Source organism: Acipenser ruthenus, chromosome 22 (genome assembly GCF_902713425.1).
Source record: "Acipenser ruthenus chromosome 22, fAciRut3.2 maternal haplotype, whole genome shotgun sequence".
Classification (NCBI taxonomy): domain Eukaryota; kingdom Metazoa; phylum Chordata; class Actinopteri; order Acipenseriformes; family Acipenseridae; genus Acipenser; species Acipenser ruthenus.
Genome location: NC_081210.1, coordinates 9,834,657 through 9,859,659, shown reverse-complemented (window position 1 = coordinate 9,859,659; position 25,003 = coordinate 9,834,657). Strand labels below are relative to the sequence as shown.

The following is a 25,003-nucleotide window of genomic DNA, read 5'->3' as shown; positions in this document are numbered from 1 at the left end:
AGCCTGTTACAGGGAAGAAAAATCTACATGCTTTTTACCAGCAATCAATGCATCAAAATGAACTGTGTCACAAACCTTCGTAATGACTTAAAGACTACTTAATAGCAAATCTCTAAATTCAATTCAGGTTCCACATTTTTTAATATATATATTATTTTAAACGCATATTCATACATTTTTTGGTTTTCAATAGAATATTTAAATTAAAAAGAGAGGTAAGTGAAGAACCTCCAGCAACACACCCATACATATACATACAGTGCCTTGCAAAAGTATTCAGACCCCTGACCAGTTCTCTCATATTACTGAATTACAAATGGTACATTGAAATTTTGTTATTATTATTATTATTATTATTTATTTCTTAGCAGACGCCCTTATCCAGGGCGACTTACAATCGTAAGCAAATACATTTCAAGTGTTACAATACAAGTAATACAATAAGAGCAAGAAATACAATAACTTTTGTTCAAGCAAAGTACAAGTGTGACAAACCACAATTCAATAATACAGCAGATAATAGTGATAGTTACATCAGGATATGATTAAATAGTGATAGTTACATCAGGATGTGATTAAATACAAAGTACTACAGGTTAAACACTTGGCAGATTACAGTATTCTGAAGTACAGGATTAAATGCAGTAAAATAGGGGGCAGATAAGAGCAAAATAAAGCACATTTACATGAAGGGTGATAGTGTCCCAGGATACAAACAGAGGAGTTCTACAGGTGCTCTTTGAAGAGGTGAGTCTTGAGGAGGCGCCGGAATGTGTTCTGTTTGATATTTTATTTTAAAACACTGAAACTCAAAATCAATTATTGTAAGGTGACATTGGTTTTATGTTGGGAAATATTTTTAAGAAGAATAAAAAACTGAAATATCTTGCATGCATAGGCCTAAGTATTCAACCCCCACATTTTAATATTTGGTAGAGCCACCTTTCGCTGCAATAACAGCTTTAAGTCTTTTGGGGTAAGTATGTACCAGCTTTGCACACCGTGTTGGAGTGATTTTGGCCCATTCTTCTTGGCAGATTTGCTCCAAGTTGTTCAGGTTGGTTGGACGACGCTTGTGGACCGCAATTTTCAAATAGTGCCACAGATTTTCAATGGGATTGAGATCAGGACTTTGACTGGGCTACTGTAGGACATTCACCTTTTTGTTCTTGAGCCACTCCAATGTTGCTTTGGCCTTGTGCTTGGGATCATTGTCCTGCTGAAAGGTGAATTTCCTCCCAAGCTTCAGTTTTTTAGCGGACTGAAGCAGGTTCTCTTGCAGTATTTCCCTGTATTTTGCTCCATCCATTCTTCCTTCAATTTTAACAAGACGCCCAGTCCCTGCTGATGAGAAGCATCCACACAGCATGATGCTGCCACCACCATACTTCACTGTAGGGATGGTGTGTCTTGAGGCATGGGCAGTGTTAGGTTTGCACCACACATAGCGCTTTGAGTTTTGGCCAAAAACCTCTATCTTGGTCTCATCTGACCACAAAACCTTTTCCCACATTGCAGCTGGGTCACTCTCATGCTTTCCGGCAAACTTCAGACATGCTTTCAGATGGTACTTTTTGAGTAATGGCTTCTTTCTTGCCACCCTCCCATACAGGCCAGTGTTATGCAGAGCTCTTGATATGGTTGACTGGTGCACCATTACTCCACTCCCAGCCACTGAACTCTGTAGCTCCTTCAAAGTGATTGTTGGCCTCTCTGTGGCTTCTCTCACAAGTCTCCTTCTTGTTTGAGCGCTGAGTTTTGAGGGACGGCCTTTTCTTGGCAGTGCCTGGGTGGTGTGATGCAGCTTCCACTTCCTGATTATTGATCCAACTGTGCTCACTGGGATATCCAAACACTTGGATATTATTTTGTACCCTTTCCCTAATCTATGCATTTGTATTACTTTATCTCTAACTTCTGTAGAATGCTCTTTGGTCTTCATTTTCCTTCAGATTCACAGCCTGACCAATGATCCTTCAACAGTGGGGTTTTTATCCAGAAAATGTGACAGCAACTTTAATGGTTCACAGGTGGAGGCCAATGGTAAGGTAATTGTGTCCTCGTTAGGGCAATTTATTTAATCGGTGTAAACTGGAAGCTTCCACAGCACAGGGGTTGAATACTTATGCAAGCAAGATATTTCAGTTTTTTATTTTTCTTAAAAATATTTCCCAGCATAAAACCAATGTCACCTTACAATAATTGATTTTGAGTTTCAGTGTTTTAAAATAAAATATCAAACAGAACGAAATTTCAATGTACCATTTGTAATTCAGTAATATGAGAGAACTGGTCAGGGGTCTGAATACTTTTGCCAGTTCCATTCGTGCTGTGCAAAATTAATGTGTAAGAAAATAGTACGATCTTTCAGAAAATGACTGCAGAAATTAAACAGGAATGCTGAAGCATTTGAAGTAACAAACGCAATGCTATTTGCGACTTATTCAAGCTCAAAAGAATATGTATTTATGGGCGTTCCTGCATAAAATCGCAAAAAAGAGGCGGGGAGAATGCAAATGAGGATTCTCAAATATTATAATGAGATGTATGAAAGCTCCTGGCAATTGCGACACTTACAATTGCATCAATTTTTTAAGAATTTTGAAAGCACATTTTAAACAGTCGCAATTGTTGCTGGCATTTCCCAGTTCGCTTTTTCTCGTGCGTTGCCAGTTGTGCTCAATGCATTTTTGAGGCAAACACCCAAGTACCTAATTTTCACAAAAGGCAGGGTGTACTTACAAGCCTTGAAAACAAATTTTTATGACATTTCTAGTTCCCCCAACGTGCTGGGAGCAATAGACTGCACACATGTGCCACTAACCCCTCCAGCTCATTCTGAGCACCTGTATAGGACCATGATCTATTTTGTGTCAATTGTCTAGGCTACTAAGTTGGCCAAGTTAAAAATAATAATACAAATAAAAAAATAAAAAAATTGAGTTTCAATTTAAAATAATCTTTTATTCGCATTGTACACCAATGTGTGCTAGATATTCATTTGATTTTACTACTGTAATGTATACTGTATAAACTTACTGTGCATGTCTATACATAATGTAACGTGCAGCTTACCCAAAACACATTAGTGTTATTCAGTGCAATGATTTACATTTAAAATGCAATCAGCACTACAAATGTATGTGTGTGCGATTTTATTGTATTATTTTAAACTCAACACCTCCTTATGTCGGACAAACACGTCCAGTTTAGCGAGGGGCTACTGTATGATTATGAAAAACTTTTTGGGAGTGAAGGTTGGGGCCCCACTATATAATCTGATGGGATTAAACTGTCTTTCATTTTTTATATATATATAACAGTATTAGTACATACAACAAAATGTTTACTTTGCAAATGTTTGCACTGTGACTAGCACATCTTAGTACACCTACCCCTTAAGCTTTTTCAATTTTTTCAAAATGCAGTAAGTGAAGTACAGGAGCATACACTAAAAACAGACTACAGAGGAGAACGAGAGAGAGAGAGAGAGAGAGAGAGAGAGAGAGAGAGAGAGAGAGAGAGAGAGAGAGAGAGAGAGAGAGAGAGAGAGAGAGAGAGAGAGAGACATTGCTGTTTAAATCAGTGTTAACCAGGCTCATTAAATAATATGTGGTTTGACTACTAGGGGTGTGGAACTAATATTTATGCCCCTGTGCAACTGTGGAAACATCACTACACAGTTACAGAGGGGACAGAAATGATAACTGCACATCCCTAGTGGCAATTCTTCAAACTCATTCAGGAGTCTTTTAAACAGCAGACCCAATAGTTTAAAAAGGAGATGATAAGCATGGTAAATAAAGATCCATGGAGAAACAACAACAAAGAACAACAGAAAACACTCATAACTGGATATGAAAAAGGCAGCAAGATGAAATATTATGAAAATGAATATTATAAAGGATGCCTGTTAGAGGGCTCAAAACATTGCACTTGACACAAGTCTGACCCATTTTGTTCTGCAAGGAAGATGTTGTCAAACTCATTCTAAGAACCTTTATTTAACAGCTCCTACCAGCATTCCATTTGTTTCTTCCTAGTTCTAGAACACTGTCACACGGCTAGCTGAGTGGTGACGTCAGAACCAGAAGATAAATAACACAGATAGGACAGATGAGATGAAATGATGAAGGCGTTTGCTTGCGCCGGTTTATTGTAAAATAAAAGGTTTGATCAAAACAAAACACAGGACACGGCACTTACGCCAAAATAAATAGACAAACAAAACGAACAGACACTGACACACAGGGACGAACACTAAACAAACACGTACCACGTAGCAATTGCTTACTATTAATTTATCTCCTCACTCTCTCCCGTTCCTTGGTCCTGAACACACAACCCCGAGTGAGTAAAACGTGCATCTATATATACTGTTGTGCCGGGATTCAATTACTAATTAATTATTCACTTGAATCCCAGCATGTGAATTAATTATGTGCAACCTCGTGCTCACATATTATATACTTTAAATGCACGTGAAGTGATGTGCAATCCCGTGCCTAAATACAATTATACATTTTAAATAACTCGTGCTGCACACACCCATTTATATCCTGTGCAGCCATCTCTATACACCAACATTAAAACACCACACGCAACATACAACACAGAAATGCACACAGGGGCGGAGCACATTGCCACAAACACCAACATTGTTTTGCTTTTGGCGGAAAAAAACATGAGGGCAAACAGGACAGAAATAGGAGACACTGCCTATGAGTTAGAGCTGCAGTGCTGTCTGGGGTCCTGTGTGTTAAGGGCACAGCTGGTGCTGTATGTGGGTTAATAGATTCCCAGCAGGACAGATACAACCTCAAGGGTGCCATGTGTATGTAATATTATGAGACAGATCCCATTTCATATGAAGATTCAGAAAACTTTAAAATCACACTACAAAGCGTTACGTAGAGTGGGATTTTACAAGCTAATAAAAACTGGCATACATGCTGTAAAGTGTACACATTTTGTTTATGAGAAAAAAAAAATATATATATATATATATATATATATATATATATATATATATATATATATATATATATATTCAAGGGAGTAACCTTCAATCATAAATTCTTAGGTAAAACCAAAATAAAACTACTGTAAGTCAAGCACAGTACAGTAGACAAATTATAGGGCATACTGGAGAACCATAATATAAGCAGACAGGAGCTAACTGTTTCACTGAGAGAGTGCTTATAGAATAACCATTACAACAGACAGTGGAAGGTTTGGTGAATAGTGAAGGTCAGATTTAACAGAGCTGTAAAGCATCACAATTCTATTAAAGACTTTAGCAATGCTGAGATCGTACGGTAGCCAAGGCTTGGTATTTCACAGGGTTAAGGAACAGTGCAAAGGGACTTGTAGTTTACAGAAGATCAGTCTAACAACCTATGCAGTCCCCTGAATAGTTAAAGACATCAGATGTGGCAGGTTGATGAGTTCCAGCCTGTATTAATGGCCTTGGATTCAATAGCGGGGCTACTGCAAGGAGGAACAGTGCTACCCATTTTAAGAGGAGGGCGTAGAGAAACCAATCATTTGATCCTGTCCTCAAGGGATGTGTTTGGCTAGGCTCATTAGTCTAGCACGTTGACAGACAATGTCATGTAGCTTCCTTTAGTCAAGGCAGTTTCATCTCCCATTCCTGAGTGTCACTAGAGCCATGACTCAGGCTCAGAATGCATTACTAAAAAATATACTTCTGCAAACTGCACTTTTTTTTTGACAGGCAGGCAGCTAATTCATTCCTTTCAACAATGTGTACCTTCCAACAAGAACCGTGTTCTGAAGCCTGTGTCTAAAGCATCACTAATTGAATGTCTCATGTTTTCTGTCTGAGCAGGCCTGTATTTACAGAGGTTGGTCATAGTCCTTCCGAACTTTAAATTAGTTTGATCTCTGGGGGTTCTGCTAATCAAACCTCTGAAATGTGTCCTAATCATTCAATACAGTAAATATTTTTATTTTTTTATGAACATAAAACTCTCCGTCAAACAGATCAAAGGGGAAGATTAGGAATCCCTGTATCCCAGGTCCATGCCGTACTTGCTCTTTCTCAGGCTCAAACTTTAGTCTTTGTTTTTAAGAAATGTTCTATATATGGTGTTTAAATAATCTTAACCTACAGTATATATAATAATCTTGATATACAGTACTCAATTTATGTAAATTATACCAAATACATTTATTTTTCTAAGTGCATACTGTACAAATGACAGACAAAACACTGATAATGCTGTATAGGTCCAAAGTCATATTTATCAATTTTCTTATACATCTCACTATCCTCAGAAATTACAAGCCGAAAACTGAAATTACAAACAGAAAACTGCAGGTCTGCAAGTAAATCAGCAGAGGGTGCTAAAGCAGTTAGTTCAAATGACATCAACTTACCTGACACTGTATGTATTCAAGCTAGTCCTTTTTTTACATCACGTTTTAAAATCAATCCCTTTCAAAATGATTATTTGTCAATACCATAAATATGTTTCACACTTTAGTCAAAGAAGTGTACAGACAGTATGGTATACTAAAGGGGAAAATGACAAAGCCTTTTACTGCAAAGTGTTAGAAGGTTAATTTTGGGATAGATTCTCAACACTATTTACTCCAATTGACCATCAGTGCAATTATACACACACACACACACACACACACACATATATATATACATATATATATATATATATAAAAACACCATTACAATTCTAAAATAAAAAATAAGTTAAAAGTCTTAGGAGTAGATGTACTAAGATGGGCCAAACAATGCAATTTGCATTTTTGTTGCTACAGTTCGCAAAGTATACATTTAGTCGTATGTACTATGAGAAAATATGTTAATGAAGAGAGCCACAACATACTAATTTAAATATTTGTTGCGTCCTCTGAGATCTCTAGCATTGTGCGAGTCGTGCAACATTTTTTCAAATAAATAATAAAAGGCAGTTTAATCTCATCAGATTCTATAGTGGAGCCACCCCCAAACAAAAAATGTGTTTCTATCAAAAGCTTTTCATAGTCATGCAGTAGCCCCTCGCTAAACCGGACATGTTTGTTAATAAAATACAATACCATCACACACCTACATTTATAGTGCTCAGTGTATTTTAAATATAAATCATTGTGTTGAAATAACACTAATGTGTTTTGGGTTGGCTACACATACATTATGTAAAAATATAAATCTGTACAGTAAGCCTATACAGTATACAGTGCAGTAGTAAAATCAAATGAATACCTGGTGCACTTTCTTTTTACTTTAGCCTGTAGGCTACCAGTAACACAAACTAAATCATGCTGCTGCATTGTATTGATGTACAATGCGAATAAAAGATTATTTTAAATTTAAACTAATGATTTTAGTATTTTTTTTAATTATTATAATTTTTAACTTATTAGCCTTGACAATTAACACAAAATAGATCATGGTGCCGCATTGACAAGTTATGATACAGGAGGACAGTCAATTGTCGTTAATAGGAATTTCAAGGGACCAGCAACAAATCTTGCATTATACCACTAATTCATATTACCATGAGTATCCTCTAAGCCAAATGCATACTGTCTGTTTTTATTTTAGTTAGTCAGGGGTGCAGTGCTAAATTGTGCACAATTACAAACCACCTGCACATTAATAGAATAGGTGTGTTTCCTATTCCTATACAGATGCTCAGAATGAGCTGGAGGGGTTAGTGGCACATGTGTGCAGTCTGTTGTTGCTCCCAACACGTTGGAGAAACCAGAAATGTCATAGAAATTAGTTTTCAAGGCTTGTAAGTACACCATGCTTTTAAAGGAAAATAGGTATTTGGGTGTTCACGTCAAAAATGCATTGAGCACCACGCACAATAAAAAGGGGACTGGGAAATGTCAGACAGTCCCCTGAAAGGACCCAGAGGCAGGGTAGACAATAGAGTGACCACTGCAGGGATAGCATGGTTTCTCTGAGGGACAGGCTCCAGGTCATCTTTTAAATCAGACAGCAGCTCAAGAATTATGTGGCTGCCAAGCCTGTACCTGTGATTAATTTGGTCTTCATTTAAATCGAACAGGGTAATGCGGGTACGAAATACCCTTTCTCTTCTCATCCTACAAATCTTGCTGCAATCACAGCGGCCACGGTTAGGGGATTGTGTTTTTCATACTGCCTTTTAAAGGTTTACTAATTGCGACTGTTTAAAACGTGCTTTCAAAAGTTCTTAACAAATTGATGCAATTGTAAGTGTTGCAATTGTCGACAGCTTTAGTAAATCTCAATATAATATTTGAGAACCCTCATCTCCACCCCATTTTTGCGAATTTATGCAGGAAGGCCTATAATTACATATTCACCTAAGGCTGAACCGCAAAGAAAAACTGCTGCTGCAAAGCGTTCCCAAAAAGTCACCAACAGCATTGCACAATGTTTAGCACATTTCACCCTAGGCTTCTGGTTTGGTAACTTTATTGGGTGTGTTTCTCCTCTCTGAAAAGTGTGCTAATGACGATTTGGCGTATACATAACTAGACATAAACTTGAATTCAATCCCTGAATTGTTTATTTTTCTTGTACCTGTTTAGCTGGCTTTACTAATTTCCTCAATATGTTTACAGGCACTTTTTAATACACACACATCTATCTATCTATCTATCTATACACAGATATCTATACACATACCTGTCTATACACACACACATACTTATCTATACACACAGACTGTATCTTACCAGTGGATTCCAGATTCTTCTTGTTTACTGTCCAGCAGCACGAGAGAGGGGAAGGAGAAACAAGATTTCTATAATTGCCAGCAGTTGTGAATGCTCTCATTAACAAATCCCAAATGATTAGACTAAGTTTAACCAACCACCCCCAGACTGTAAACTGTATTAACCGAAAACACGTTCCCTTAACAATAACAGCTGTTTACAGTTGAATCACTTACTGCATGCTGTATTGCTGAACGAACAGAAGTCACAATGATATGCTGCTAGCTGGTATTACTGGATACCACCTGCCCATTGGTGGTGGAAGGGTTAATGCTTCTAGGGAAGTTAATCCATCATACATAGAACTGTAAAGACTCTACCCTTAGACTGATGGTGTCCATGCTGCATATTTTAGCAACAATGGGCAGAATTGACTGTTTTAAGACATATTTTTGTTATTTTAAATAATTAATACAAATTACTAGTCCTAATTTAATATTTAAATGGTGACGGAATTTAGATTCATCACTGTTTAAATCAATTGAAATGACTGCAATGTTTTATTAAACTTTTTAATTAAATAATACTCTCTAGTTTAAATTTAGAAGCATTTTATAAAATAGTTTTAGTCACAATAAATCAGAACCGATTGAACAGCCTGTGACTATTATAAACTAAATAATTTTAAATAAAAATCCTATTGAAAAAGTTATACCCGTAAAACAACACAACATATAATTGAAAATAGTCCTTCCATAAATATGTAGTGCATGTAACTTCAATAAAATACCTTTACAGACTACATAAACCAAAAATGGAATGGAAAATAAAAATATGGTTACCGACAAAAGTCTTAAAATGAAATTGAAAATATTAATCACAGCATATTGAAATATTTTTGAAATCACGCAAAAAGAATATGATTTTTTCTAATATCGTTCAGTCAGACCTGCTGTCATGTTAGATTTTTTCTCAACCTATCCAGGATACCTGCTATGCGATTGTAGTTCTGTCCAAGTAACAAGGTTAATTTGCACTGTGTATAAGTCTGATTTGAATAGCAAACGACATCAAAGTCATTAAGTAACACCTCTGAAACCTACAGCATGATCATGAAAGGGTGCTTTCACAGTTAAACTCTGATAAATATATAAATATATATATGTCTGTAGATGATTCGAATTACCATGTATTTCATAGATTCTGCTGCCTGTTTCCTGGACTGAAGCGAAGTTTAAAGGATGAAATATGCGTGACTCTTCTAGTGTTACAGGTAATGACATCAGTGTTCAGGGTTTGAATTCAATGCCCTGAACACTGATGTCATTACCTGATTGTTTGAAGAGCACAGGCTCTTCAAACAATCATCCAGTCTTTGCTGCAAACAGCACCTGGCAGGCAGAGTCTGGCTAAAACCATTTAAAAGAACAGCGGTCATGAACTGCAATAGCTCATTTTCAAGGGGATATTTTTCAGCGCAAAGCGCTAAACAAAGAAACACTGGTAACTGAAGCCTCACACTAACCCATACCCTGAAAACCATGCATCAAAATAATGTATTGCTGGTGCCTGGGCCCGAAGGGGAAAACTCAGATCCTAATAGCAGCATGATTTGAACTCAAATACAGTACTGGTACAATATTGTAGGACTATGGATTTTTTTGTTTTATATTGACTGTTATATAGGGGGATGGGGGGCATTTTAAAACTCAGTGCTTGCATATAAAATGACATCCTACAGATCTTCAAAACCAATCTACAGTAGGTGCAGGATTTATTCATCTATAATGATATTAACAGACTATAAACACACTGTACTGCTCAATAAACTGTTCATTACAAATTGAGGCATGAGCTGAAGATATCTACCAGTACATGACTTGAGTTTCTTTAAGTTTTACCTTTAATAAATCATTTATGTTGATTTTTTTCACTTTGGTATAGTACTAGTTATCAGACTATTTTGAACACTGCTTTACATAAATGTATGTCATGTAGCGAATTCAGAAGCGCTACCTTTCCTCCCATGTTCAAGATGATGGTCTATGCAGTTCTGCTCTAACTACGCTCTAACTACACTCTAACAAAAACAGGCACCTCCCTTGAGAAACTGCCAGGTTGCCATGGCAAATGAGACACCTAAATCATGAAACATTAAACACTCCAGAAACTTGGAGGTTCCCAGATGCGCTAGGAGGGGAAAACCAAGTTCCACTTCCACAGAAGAATGTGTGTCCTGAAGTGGAACAGATGAGCATATAGGGTCGTGGCTCCCATTTGCTCCATAATGCCATTACAGTAGCCTTTTTATACTTGTTATAAGGCGGAACACAAATAGCACGGTCTCGTAACTATGGCGCCCCACTATAGTGTTATAAAGGGTGAGCACTGTACAATACTGTAACAAAATCTGCAAACTAAAAATGTAACAAAGCCAAAGCTTTTTGAAAAGCACCATTCGAATTTGTTAAGTAAAAAAGCGCAGAATTGAAGGCATAGGAGAGTCTAGCGCAGTATAAAGTATTTATGCTCAAACAAAGCAACTTACTTCCCTAAAAAGACAAAGATGAATAACTGAAAAGGGGCTGGACCACTTAGAGGAAGAGCAGACAAGACGTTGAACAACGAGAGAGCGGATTGACGGGACACAAAAGGGAGAGAAGAGATTCAGACATGTCCAAGGAAACAACAAGCAGCACTCAGGCCTGGTAGGCTCATAGAAATAACTTGCCAGGGAGATGGAAAGAGGTGGTCGCACAATAGCTGCTGTTGCTGAAACAAATCCAACTGAATCAAAACCCTGCTCACAATTACCATGTGAACACAGCATATTTAAATGTGCTAACAGCAGCATTTTACCTTCATTACCTCACAGGTAGGGTTATGCAGATGTGACTGTCCTTTACGACAAACAGCCAATGGGAAGTAAAAATCTATTACAATAAAATAATGTCTTAATATGGGGATATATATTTTTATATATTAGATATATATTTTTTGTCCCTATATAGTATATTGTTTGTTTGAGGGCTGTTGCTGAGCTTGCAATATACCATAAGTGGATGCCCATAAATAACAATTGTGGCACAACCAAGAATTCCCTTGCCCCCTTTCACTCCAGCAGCCACCTTGCAGCCACCTTGCAGCCACCTCAGATCTACAGCGTTGGAGGAGAACGCATCTCTGGGCAGCTTACAGGCAAGCCCGCAGACTCCCGGCCAGACTACAGGGGTCGCTGGTGTGCGGTGAGCCGAGGACACCCTGGCCGACCTAAGCCCCCCCCACCCCCGGGCAGCGCTCGGCCAATTGTGCGCCACCCCCTGGGAGCTCCCGTCTATGGTCGGCAATAGAATAGCCTGGACTCGAACCAGCGACCTCCAGGCTATAGGGCGCATCCTGCATTCCACTCGGAGTGCCTTTACCAGATGCGCCACTCGGGAGCCCCTCCTCCAAAGAGTTCTGACCTTCGGGTTTGCTTTATCTGTTTCACTCAGGATGGTGAGTTCTGCGTTTCACGGAAGCCTTTTACTTTGTGTGTTACCTCTGGGAAATGCACTTGTAAAACACTGAAAAGAAAGTTACTTAATTCTTCTGTAATACTAAATCCATTCAGGCAGCTCCCAGAGGACTAGGATACAAGCCATTCCATTTTATACTCAGGGGTACAGGTCTACTTTATATACAGATGGTCTCCACACTTGTATGTTAGTTGACTCCCGGAGTCCATGAACCCTTACACTCTCACACACACACAAAAGCACAAGCTCACGCTCACCATAACACGCAGAAACAGACCCACGTGTCAGGGCATTTCAGACGTATATCACAAGCTTTACATTTTTTGTTTGGCATAGTTGGAGATGGCGGCTTACTTTCAACCACGGTGGGGTCTTTGGCTACACAAGCAAAAAAAAGCGAATGAGCTATAATCCAACGAATGGTAGCCACAATAAAAACACAACAACGGAGAGAGCAGCTCAAAAAGCAGAGTCAAGCCACTGCAAATATATGTATGATTTGTTTTTTAAAATACACTTCAAGTACTTCATCAGTCTGAACAGAAAGTATTGGAGCGCAGTATTGTTTATATGTTGGTGTGTTCTCTAATTAATGAGCAGGAGCATGCATTCTGTTGGATCACAATGGAGTCTTCTCATAGCAAGCTGATAAGCTGTATAATGTGAGTTCTGCTTTGCTTGCTTACTTACTGACTTCCAGTTTTAAGGTAAACTGCTCAGTGCCTCAGCGTGCTCTTGAAACGCCAGTAGTATCTTTCCTACAACCTCTGTATAATGGGAACACCTCAAACTCTTTGTTGGGAATGGTTTAGAAGCATTATAAATGAAGACAGAGTGCACATTTCTTCCGACTAGCAGCATTGGAAGTCAGTTTGATACATACACGTCCCGCTGGCTCTGTAACTTTTATTTCTTGTTCTTTTTTTGTTGTTTTTTTTTTTCTTTTCCCACTAGGTGAATACAGCTGATAGTTCTATTTGCCCACCCAGACAGACTCATAGACTGCAGGCCTCAGAGGAATCTCTCAGAACTTTATCAACTCAGTCCTCATTTAGAAAGCAGATATATGAATACAGCTGGACAGGGTTATAGTCCTGGGGTTGTGCCTTCATTTCATTTCTGGTCTTTTGCTTCTGATTCTTATTCATGTATTCCTTCATTGTTTATTCGGCTGGTTCTTTGCTGCTAGCCACTAGGGTGGCAGCGACTGACACCTCAAAGCTTTACAGACACTGAAGCTCACTTCTGCAATTCAGTTGGAAATGCTCAGGGGGATAGGGGTTCAAGCCAACAGCTATCTCGACTAAATTAAAGGGGGTTAGCACGTCAATACATATTTGACTGAAAACTGCATTAAACCTGAAGCTATCCTCAGACATCTCATTTTTTTAACCCTCCAAAAGCTCACGTGCTTGTTTACATGTTTACCGTTCCATCATAAAGTAGGGGAGGCGATTCAGATGAATAGCCTTTCTGTATTTTATCTGCAGCAAAACAGGTTTTGTTTTTCCTGACTCTTTGCATCCGTTTGCACAATGCATCATGTGTTTTGAAGCAATTGAGGGCACCTATTATGCAAGCAGCTTTTGAACCCCACCCTTGTCTTTGTCTTTTTAAAAAAACATTGAGCAGTACCAAAGGGTTTAGCAATGGAATGACATTATCAGTGCCTATTGTGCTACAGAATACTTTGAAATCCATATTTACAGAAGCCTTAGGCTTCTAATGATTTGCACTGGCCTGCAGATGCAGAAGGTCTTGATGCAGTTATGATCTATTGCACAGGTTTTCAATTTTATTTTCAAACTGAACTTTCTGTCTGGAGGTTTCAGCTCAAGTATCCCTTTATAATTTCCGCTCTATTGAATGGTACCACAGTTGCAATAAAAGGCAGAATAATCTGATTTGCAAATACATTTAATATATAATTTATTCTTAAAACTTTGGATGCACGTATTTGGGATTGTCTTTGGAAGCACATGTATTCGCTTTCTATTCAATAAAATTCTTATAAAGAATCCAAAATAGTCTGCATTGTAAATGTTCATCACATTACCATTTACTTCCCATCTCAGCATAATTATGTGTGCCATTTATTTTTTTTACAATGTCAAAAACATTAACCTCAAGATAAAACTAAAATAACTGACAATGATAAACTTTTATTAAACCAACATAAAAATTGTTGACTCTTGTGTTTTCTTCTTTCAATTTTCTTTTGCAAGCAAGAAATGTATCTATTTCAAACACCGAAAACAAATTCCACCAGCTGCTATTGCTGTTACTAAAATACAGTTGCACTTAATAAACAAAACAAAAACAGTCAAAGTATGAGCATTGTGATTATTATTTATCGGAGCATTTATGCGTCTACAAAATGCAGAAAGATTGTGCTTCACTGATTAGTATTCATTTATAAGTTGAAAACAGCAAAGTTCATGAGCAGCACTGAGTGCTCTTCTTAGGCAGAATCGCCTACATGGGTGTACTGTTACAGTGTGGGTATCCACTGAGAGACGAGACACAAAGGGTTTGAGCTTGAAAACGCTGCACAGCACAAATCACACAAAAAAACATATTTTACAGGGAATCAAAACTATGCATACGTACAGGTGGAAAGCACGTAGGTGATTGATTCTGGTTTTTTTTTCACCTGTGGTTCAGGGCTTCCATAAACCTTTGAACTGCTAAACAAAATAATAATAATAATAATACAGTTAAAAAATAAATTCAAGATTATAATTTTCTTTTCTTTTACTTTCATTTTTATTTGTGCATTTCTGAGTCGTCCTGCGTACCCCCTATGAGCCTTAGAAGTACCCCCGGTTGAAAACCCCTGTTATTGTACAAATTATATGCCATTACTCTGTATATATGTTGCAGATTCGACCTATAAAAGAAAAAAAAATAGAACAATAAAAAAAATTCTGATATATGAGCTTTTATGACTATTAATATAATAGATAGTCACCCCAACATACCAATTCTATCTTAAACAGGGGTTCTTATTCTTATGGGGAGCCATATCCCTCCTAGCCTGAACTGATTACTATTATCACTTCATTTTTCACATTAACACATGTTCTTCTAAGACTGTAAGGTTATTTATACATCATTACTTTGGGTATTCATAATGCTGTGAGGACCTAAACAAATGTAGTAATCCTCACTGGAGGATTTGGTCTACATATTGCAGTTTATTTTCTGGTAAGGATAAGGGATCAAGCAGGAATTGAAATTACAATGCTACATTTATGTCCATGAATTATAGTACATATACAGTGCAGGTGCCATGAGAGCTTCCCCTCATTCTTGTCGAGTGGGTCCCCCTCTATCCTGACCTGAACCCCCAACCCATTCAGCCCTGGGACTCCCGCGATAGAGTGACTGATGACAACTCCGGGTTGTATGTTGGTTTTGTGTGAGTCCAGGTTGAGGCCTCACTATATAAGTAATCCAGTTCTTAGGGGTTAAGAAAAAAGCCTTGGGCAGTTGAGCTAATACTGGTTTTCCAAACCCTCTTCCCTTCATTTGGTATTCACTCTACATTCCAAGTGACACCTCACCTCTAAGAAATCTGAAATTACGCAATTCTGTTTTGTTTACAACAAGCTCAAAAGCTTACAATGTCTTGTTGAAATGAGAACACTAAAACCTGCTGTTTACTGACTTAAAGACCCTGAAATAACAACGATGTACAACTGCAATGGAGTCGCCCCATCACATCGCTAACACAATCATTAGCAGGTAGCAGGTCACCAGCAACCAGGGTGTTAAAGATATGCCCTAGAGCTCTCTGGCATATCTTTAACACTCTGGTTGCTGGGGTTTCCATATTGAAGGTTATCTTCTTCCTCGTCATTGTACAGCCCCCTCCTGGTGTCATGGGTTATGTAAGTCCCTTATTCCTCCACATTGCCACCTGTTGACCTTGCCAATTTACCATGTCAGTCATTCTAATGAAGTGACAGCGCTTCACAAATGTCATGGTGTTCTGACATGGTAGCTCTGCCATTTTTAACTACTTAGCAAATTTGAATAACTCCATGAAATTAGCTGGCTTGTTATTTTTTACCAGAATAGAAACATTTGACTACATTAAATGTACACTGACACATATATCCCGTTTACACTAGCCACTTTTAAACCGGCTTTGATATGGCTTAGGTCTTTTTTTTGTAGTGTAAAGCAGCCATCCTAAAAGTGGCCTGCTCCAGAGGGGAGCTCTGTGACAGCTTTGGTCTGTATATCCCCCACTGTCAGCGTCATACAGGCACAGACAACAGCAACAGGAAGTTGGGATTGTTACTCAGACAACAGAACCAAAAAAATATATTTGACAGACCGCTGAGAGAGACAGGATTCCAAAATACAAAAATACAGACTTATAATTGTACTCTAATGGGAAAAGACATTTAAAGTTGTATAATTTATAAATGTGAAACAAGCCTAGTTGCCACGATACTTTATTGTCAAAAATAGTATTTTTCACACATATCTACTAATGTAACCTGTGATGGTATTTTGATATGTATCATTATGAGGAGGTCTGGTTTTGTGGGTGTTTCTATCTAGAATTAAACAAATCATTACAGTAAAGTCGGTAAGAAAATACGTTTTCCTTCACAAGGCGAATACAGTCCTTTGAAGTAACATGCTTTTAGACCTGAACATAGCGCTTGTTTAATTATATGCATCCTGGCACTATCAGTTAATTTGTATCATCGTAAGTGCCATCATGTGAATATATGTATAAGCACTAGCTTCAGGTCCAAAAGCACTTTACTTTTAAACAAAGGACTGTATTCATCCCTAGAAGGGCATCTTTTGATTTCTAAAAGGCTTTATTTTATTAATTGTATCATCGATAGTACCGTGATGCGTTGTTAGTATATAGTGAATAAACTTGGGTCCTTGGGGAAAATGTACAGATGTATGTTTCTTTTTAGCTATTTAAACTAATGAGTTTCACTTTTGTTGAATAGCACAAATAAGTATTTCTCATGGGTAAGACAATAAACAAGAGTTATTGTTTACATTTACATATAAGAAGAGTTGTCAGAGTGACGTGTAAATGAAGCACAGAACGACAACCTTGAAGTAGAAACACAAAGTGAAACAAATGACAGGCATGCTGTTGATTTTAACTCTTCCACCTGTGTTTTGGGGAAGGGAAATGTCTTCACGCAAGGGGTGGTCGATACGACGTCATCGGGCACACACTGCACTTCAGGGGCTATGCACGCACATACGGGACCAAAGCTAGCTTATCAAATGACAAGAATTATTTAATGTGATCGAGCATAAGCCAGCTCAGGTCCGTAAGCCTACCTGTAAGCCAAGATCTAAGTTTTCAACCAGTCAGGCAAACAGCATCACTCCAAAGCGGGAAAAAATATTTTTGTTAGTTTAAGATATAGCAAGCTATTTTTGAATTGCACTTTAGCTTTGGCCAAGAATGCTGTGCTCCAATGTAATGCTGTTTGCATTACTCGTCGCACAACCTTTAAACAAGCTCTCACTGGGCATATGACCCAGATTACCCTTTAGAATATCAACCCTTGGTTTGCTATCTTCTGCAATCTACAAGTCGGCCGCCTTCAGCTGCTGTTTTGATGCTTTTGATTTGGAACACTCCATAAGTTTCTAAAAGTAGCTGTTTCGATTAACACTAAGGTTCACCTTCAGTTTGTAATACCTGAAAAAGAGGCAGCATATAGCCCTGGAGCCCTTCAACACTGAAATTCCCACACTGAGCTAATTTGTTTAGTTATTAAAAAAGCCATGTTATTCATGTTCTACCTTACAGGGAGGGAGAGAAATGTAATGTTGAAATGCCTTGGAGATTTAATAAAGGAATGCAAACCAGTTGACCCTTCTCCTCACAATGATGCACACTGTATGTATACTGTTCAAAAACTGCAGGGCTCTATGTTTCTATTCTTAACAACTGGCCCCTTGGGCCACTGAGCTAGTGTTTGTACTGGCCCAGATACAATTGTATCTGGCCCAATATATACATATATATTGGCCTGGATACAATTTTCAAATTTCTGTTTGTTTCTAGTTTGTACGGTAACCGTTATCCATTTTTTCATAAGCAAAACCATATGGTCACAGCAACGCTAAAAGGTTAACTGATTTACAGTCAGCCCTCTGATATACGACACTCAGATACACGTCAGTCGCGTTTTACCGTCCTTGTATTAAGAATTAAATCAATCCTCATTATATAGATGTAGCAAATGAATGCACTTACCCGTGACACGCGATTTCCGACTCTGTCACCAGTTTTCTGATACAAAGCCCATCTCTTCAATGTTACAATTGACTTGTTTAACCGTCACAGCCCGCTTTTTTTGTTTTTCTGGCATGGCAAATCTTTATTGTGCACTGCAGTTACACAGCGCTTTCTCAAAAAAAAGAAAACGAACAAGACAATGCACGGTAATGTAAAAGTTATACTGTCATGCATTTTTAAAAAATAAATCTTTAATTGCTTTTGTGCATTTTCATTTGCAAGTGAACTGTGACATAAGGGCCTTATCGAGCACTATATTCTGCAATTTTGAAGACTGACTGGATACTGTTTTAATTCTGGAAACTGATGGTGTTGTTATTTTTGAATCTTTTGCTAAACTGCATTGCCTTTTACATTTTAAGCAGTTCATTTTGCGTTGAATTCAAATTGTGACGTTAATGGGGAATTTTACATACTGCTACAATACGTACCGGTTTTGAAAGTATGTACTGTATTACAGTTCACATGTCCAGACGTCTCTTTTGGCAAGTGATATTTTCATAATCATATCATTCTAAATTAAAATACTACTTCTGTTGAAAATATAGTACTGTACCAACAAAACCAATACAGTACATATAAATGGAAGCCTACTTATTTTAAAGCACTGCCCTTTCAGCTATGTATTTTTGTCATTTTATCTTTTTTGTGTTCCCTGAAAAAAACTGACAAGTATTTGTCTTTTTCTGCTGTGTTATTCCCCCACAACTCGTGCGCTAACAAATTTCAACGAAATAATTAACATCTCCCTGTACAGTTCCTCAAGCCTAAGTCATATTTTTTCTCTCCGTATGAAATGTGTGTATGTGTGTGTGTGTGTGTGTGTGTGTGTGTGTGTGTGTGTGTGTGTGCGTCTGTGCAGGGCAGGGGGTTGTTTGGGTGGTAGGGGGCAGGTTACAACATGCTCATCTACATACACGTCAAATCAGATTAAATAATCAGATATGCGTCACACTCGTTTAACTGTCACTGAAGTCAAAATTGTATAGGGTTGGATATGTGACTGCTGACTGTATACTAATTCTAATAATAAACACTATTAAAACAATAATCATAATAAAAATAATAATAATCCGTCTCAGAGCGTTGTCGCTTGTGTAGCCTTTCCCAAGTCAGCACGCTGACTTGAAAGAAGGCCATGCCGATGGGCTATCGATTATCGGTGCACCCCTAATATATATATATATATATATATATATATATATATATATATATATATATATATATATATAATTTACTTCTTAGCAGACGCCCTTATCCAGGGTAACTTACAATTGTTACAAGATATCAAGATATTATTTTTACATACAATTACCTATAGTTGGGTTTTTACTGGAGCAATCTTGGTCAAGGGTACAGCAGCAGTGTCCCCCACCTGACCCTCTGGTCAAGAGTCCAGAGCCCTAACCACTACTCCACACTGCTACACGCTATATATATATATACACTACCGGTCAAAAGTTTTAGAACACCCCCATTTTTCCAGTTTTTATTGAAATTTACGCAGTTTAATGTCTCAATGTACTCTGAAATTAAAGCATAGAACAAATAAGCAATTGGAGATAAAAAAGAAATCATGGAATCGTTTTGTTTAACAAAATTTAATCTAAATTTTTGACTCATCAAAGTAGCCACCTTTTGCAGAGATAACAGCAGAACACACTCCTGGCATTCTTTCTACAATGGAAATCAAATATTGTTCGGAAAGAACACTGTTGCAGCAGTTCCCATAAATGTGTTGCACTTGTAGGTTGCTTTGCTTTCACCCTTCTGTCCAGTTCATCCCAAACCAGCTCGATGGGGTTTAAGTCTGGAGACTGTGCTGGCCATTCCATGATTTGAAGCCTACCGTCTTGTTCTTTTCTTCTAAGGTAGTTCTGACATAGCCTGGATTGGGTCATTATCTTGCTGTAGGATGAACCCCTGACCAACTAGGCGTATACCAGAGGGTATTGCATGGCGCTGCAAAATGCTGTGGTAGCAGTTTTGGTTCAGGGTGCCACTCACTCTGTGCAAGTCACCGACTCTGGATCCAGCAAAAGAGCCCCAGACCATCACGCTTCCTCCTCCATGTTTGACAGTTGGTGTCACACACTGAGGAACCATCCTTTCGCCTACTCGACGGCGTACAAAAACCCTGCGTGATGAACCGAAGATTTCAAATTTTGATTAATCGGTCCATAAGACCTTCTTCCAGTCTTCAGTAGTCCACTGGCGGTGCTTCATGGCCCAGGCAAGCCTCTTTTTCTTATTTTGCCATCTTAGCAATGGCTTTCTTACTGCCACTCGACCTGTCAAACCTGCAGCTCGAAGTCTTCTCTTCACAGTTGAAACTGAGACTTGCTTACTTCGACCAGTGTTAAGCTGTGCTTGAAGCTGTTGTCCTGTGAGCCGCCTATCACGCAAGCTGTTGACTCTCAGAAACCTGTCTTCTGATTCTGTTGTGGCTTTGGGTCTGCCAGACCTCTTCCTGTCAGAGTTTCCTCCAGTTTCCAAGTGCCTTTTGATGGTGTAGGAAACTGTACTCACTGACACCTTGGCTTTCTTTGCAATTTCTCTAAAGGAAAGACCTACACTTTTAAGGGTTATAATGGTCTGTCTGTCTTCCTTTGTTAATTGCCTTTTTCTCGCCATTATGAGAGCAATATACGACTTCATGCAGTACAATACTGTCCAAATAATGCTTAAGAGGGTGTAGTAACACAGTCTGTTCCAACACAGCTTTTATACAGACAGAGGGTTTGTAAGAAATCAACAAAAGTTGGGACACCTGTAGGAATTGTTAGCATCAACTTTCAAGGCTTAATTTACTTCCATTGCTGCAGAACAGCTGTAAGTTGTAAACCCATTACTTGTTCCCTGAAAAAGGCCTTTTTGTATAACTCTGAAATGTACAATATTTTTCAGTTTTTGGTAACCCAAACTTTTTTTTTTTAACCTCTGGCAGTTTACCGCTTACCTTTGTACCATTTCAGGTTATTCACTGGACTTGAACTGCTTAAATTTCAATAAAAACTGGAAAAATGGGGGTGTTCTAAAACTTTTGACCGGTAGTGTGTGTATATATATATATATATATATATATATATATATATATATATATATATATATATATTACACAGTTAAAAATGTAACCAGCCCATTTGGGTCTGTGGTGCTTCATAACTACAGGCCAAACTGCGATCGCTATAGGCCCAGTGCCGCCAGGCCATGGTTACTGTCGAACTCTGCACTGTTTCCGCTTCTCTGTCAATAAAGCTTCATTTGGGGAAAAATCTAACAAAAATGCATGTTGAAATGTGACAGAAAAGCAATACAAATACTGAATTGAAAAAAATAGAAAAGAAAAAAAGAATGTTGATAAAGTAGAATGTGAAACCGAACAAACATGCCACTTGGAACGCTGATGAACTGTTTTAGCATAGTATCAGCACATATTGTACAACAATGGAAGGGCTGTCAGATGTTCTTGAAAAGCAACAGGGAAAAACTATCTGGAACCGTAAGTAACCTACATTACCGTATGGGTAAGACAGATGATAGTTCCTCACAAGAAGTATTATTAATTATTTTATTATGTGTACACTCCGTATATCCGGTATACCCTTGAACTGTGTATTCCTTACAAGGGAACAGAAGAGAAGCTTTGTAGCATAGTTCTGAGCTTCAGAATCACTCCACATTGCACGCAGGGCCTCTCTTTTAGAGCAGAGTCTCATCTACTGTACAGGATAAAACTCATCTGACAGTACAGCCCTCCCAAACTAGCTTGTTAATAATAAAGTTGGAACTATTCAGGATTTAAACCTTTGCAAATCAAACATTGCAGTGCAAGAAATACATTTAAACATTCTTTGATCACCAATGGCAGTACTGTGTGAGGAAACTCTTGCCTTGAGACTTTATCATACTAATTTGACCCCTGTTACTATTACATTTACACCTCTTCAAGTCAATTAAAAAGTACAGGCTACACTGGAAGGACACTCATGGTATTTATATCTTGTATAATTTTTTTTTTAATTGCTGATGGCCCTTTTTTATAGATTGAGAAGGTTGTGTGCTAATGTCATTGATATCCAATCTTAGTTGAACGAATTACAAGTTTCCACATCATTTTTTCTTTTCAAACTCTTTTTAATGTACAGTAAGTAAGGGGCTGGCTGCCATTTATCTACAAAGCAGAACAGCTAAAATCCTTGACCGAATTTCAACAAGGAGTCCTCCTATTGAACACAATACATGAGGGATTCTGCTAGAAAACCCACCAAACTCACTTAAAGCCAAGCCAGTTTTTAATCTGGTTCACTGGAGCTGAAAGACAGGCCTTTTGAGAACCACACCACAGCCCCCCTGGTACAAAGAAACATGAACATGAACAAGAGGCACTGTCACTTAAAATACATGATTGATCATTAAGATCAGTACAATATGCAGGACATACAGCCGGGTATACTGAGGACTATTGCATGCATGTCCTAGCTAAACCAATTGAGAGAATAAGAATAATAAATAAATCACCTTCATTACTGTTTCTTCACAGTATAAAAATATACATCTTAGAAATAATAAGCCAAGAGGTTGCATGACATATGCATGGGACGTACTGAACAAAAAATAACTCCTATTCCTTTCAACTGAAGGCAGGCAAAGAAAGATAAAGATGACTTTATTGGTTTGCTTGATTCCTAGTTTTGTCAGCTACAAGAGGGAAAATGTGTATATATATATATATATATATATATATATATATATATATATATATATATATATATATATACATACAGTATATACAGTATATATATATATATATATATATATAGAGAGAGAGAGAGAGAGAGAGAGAGAGAGAGAGAGAGAGAGAGAGAGAGAGAGAGAGAGAGAGAGAGAGAGAGAGAGAGAGAGGGAGAGGGAGAGCGAGCGCACATCTCCCACAGGACCCTTGTAATCCCTGCCTCGGTTTACACTCATGCTGTTTGACACATCAATAGGACATTCGTCTCTGTGTCTCCCTTGCTGGATATTTTACATTGACAAAAATGCAATGACATTGTAATACATTCAAATGCATGCAGTAAAATAAATCACCATATATATACATTTGTGTGGTCGAGGCAGTGTGGTGCAGTGGTTAAAGTCCAGGGCTTGTAACCAGAAGATCACCCGTTCAAATCCATATAATACTGCATATAATATACAGTTCACAGTCTACCTCTGTAAAGTGGTTTGTGATGGTGGTCCACTACGAAAGGCGCTATATAAAAATAAAGATATTACTATTATATTATTATTTTCTCAAAAATGAAAAAATAAATAAAAATAAACTTGAACATTCAGAGCGGCTTTACAGAGGAAAATTCGTAACTGCAGGATCATTTGCAGGCTGTCACATGTGAGTTTATGAAGCAGCAAATATGAAGCCAATATCTTAGTGTTTGGTCTTTATAGTGTGGAAACTAAAAAGTTACGTGACCACAATATGGCAGCAGGTCACTGGTCAGAGTGAAGGGTGAGATTATGTTCTGCTTGAGGAGATTAAAAAACATTGCAAATATGAAGTGGGCATCTCTGTTATTAGATATGAGCAGCTAAAGAAGTGGTGGTGGTGGATTTACAAAAACATGCAAGCTTCCCTCATGGGGATGTTAATGAGTCCACTGTAAGAACTTTCTAAGACCCTTAGCTGCCATAACATTGGAATTCCTATAATAATCCCTGATAGATTCTAGAATAGATACTTTTTTTGAGTGAGATAATTTAGATAATATATAACTTTAACCACTAGGTTATTTTGGATAAAAAGATAATACAAATGTTGTATGTGAGATTATATATAAGCAAAGACAGGCACACACACCCTCAGACACCAGGTTTAAGAGACCAAGATGGGTTTAAACTGGTAAACTTTCCTAATCCAGATTCTCAGTCTCATTCCAAAGAGAGGCATTCCCGTATCTGTGAAACAAACACATGTTGACTGTTCCCTAAAACCCCCCAAAACCACCTCAGAGGATTTATTAATCCCCAACTCATATTGATATCACAAGAATCAGAGACGTCCATCCCTTGACACTGGGATTACTAAAGCTTTTTTTTTCACAATTACTAACAGCAAAAGGGTTGTGGAATAAAAAATAAATAAATAAATAAACTATTGAGATTAATAGAGCCTTGATCTCTTCCCTCTCTCCTCCATACTGTTATCACCAGCGGTTTTTAATTCCCTCCGAGTGAAAAGACAACGACCATGTTCCGTACGCAAGCTGCCACAATGAGATACTGTATCGGCTCTACACATCAGCTAGCAATGACAGCCACATACACAGGTTCATTATGCACGCTGTAGATAGCTTTAATCACTTTCATCAGTCACAGGGTGCCATTACCCGACAATAACTTTTTCTCTAAGTGGGAGCTGCTCACAGAAATGCTTGTTTTAGAAAGAAATCTGGTACATTAGGCACAGAAAACAAAGATAACGTACAAAACC

General features: G+C 38.0%; 1 protein-coding gene across 1 annotated transcript in view; it reads right to left on the bottom strand.

The window, feature by feature from the left end:
- Positions 1–25,003, bottom strand: part of LOC117431182 (protein sidekick-1-like) — a 368,061-nt gene that overhangs the window by 96,349 nt on the left and 246,709 nt on the right. The gene's annotated exons all lie outside the window — the stretch shown is intronic.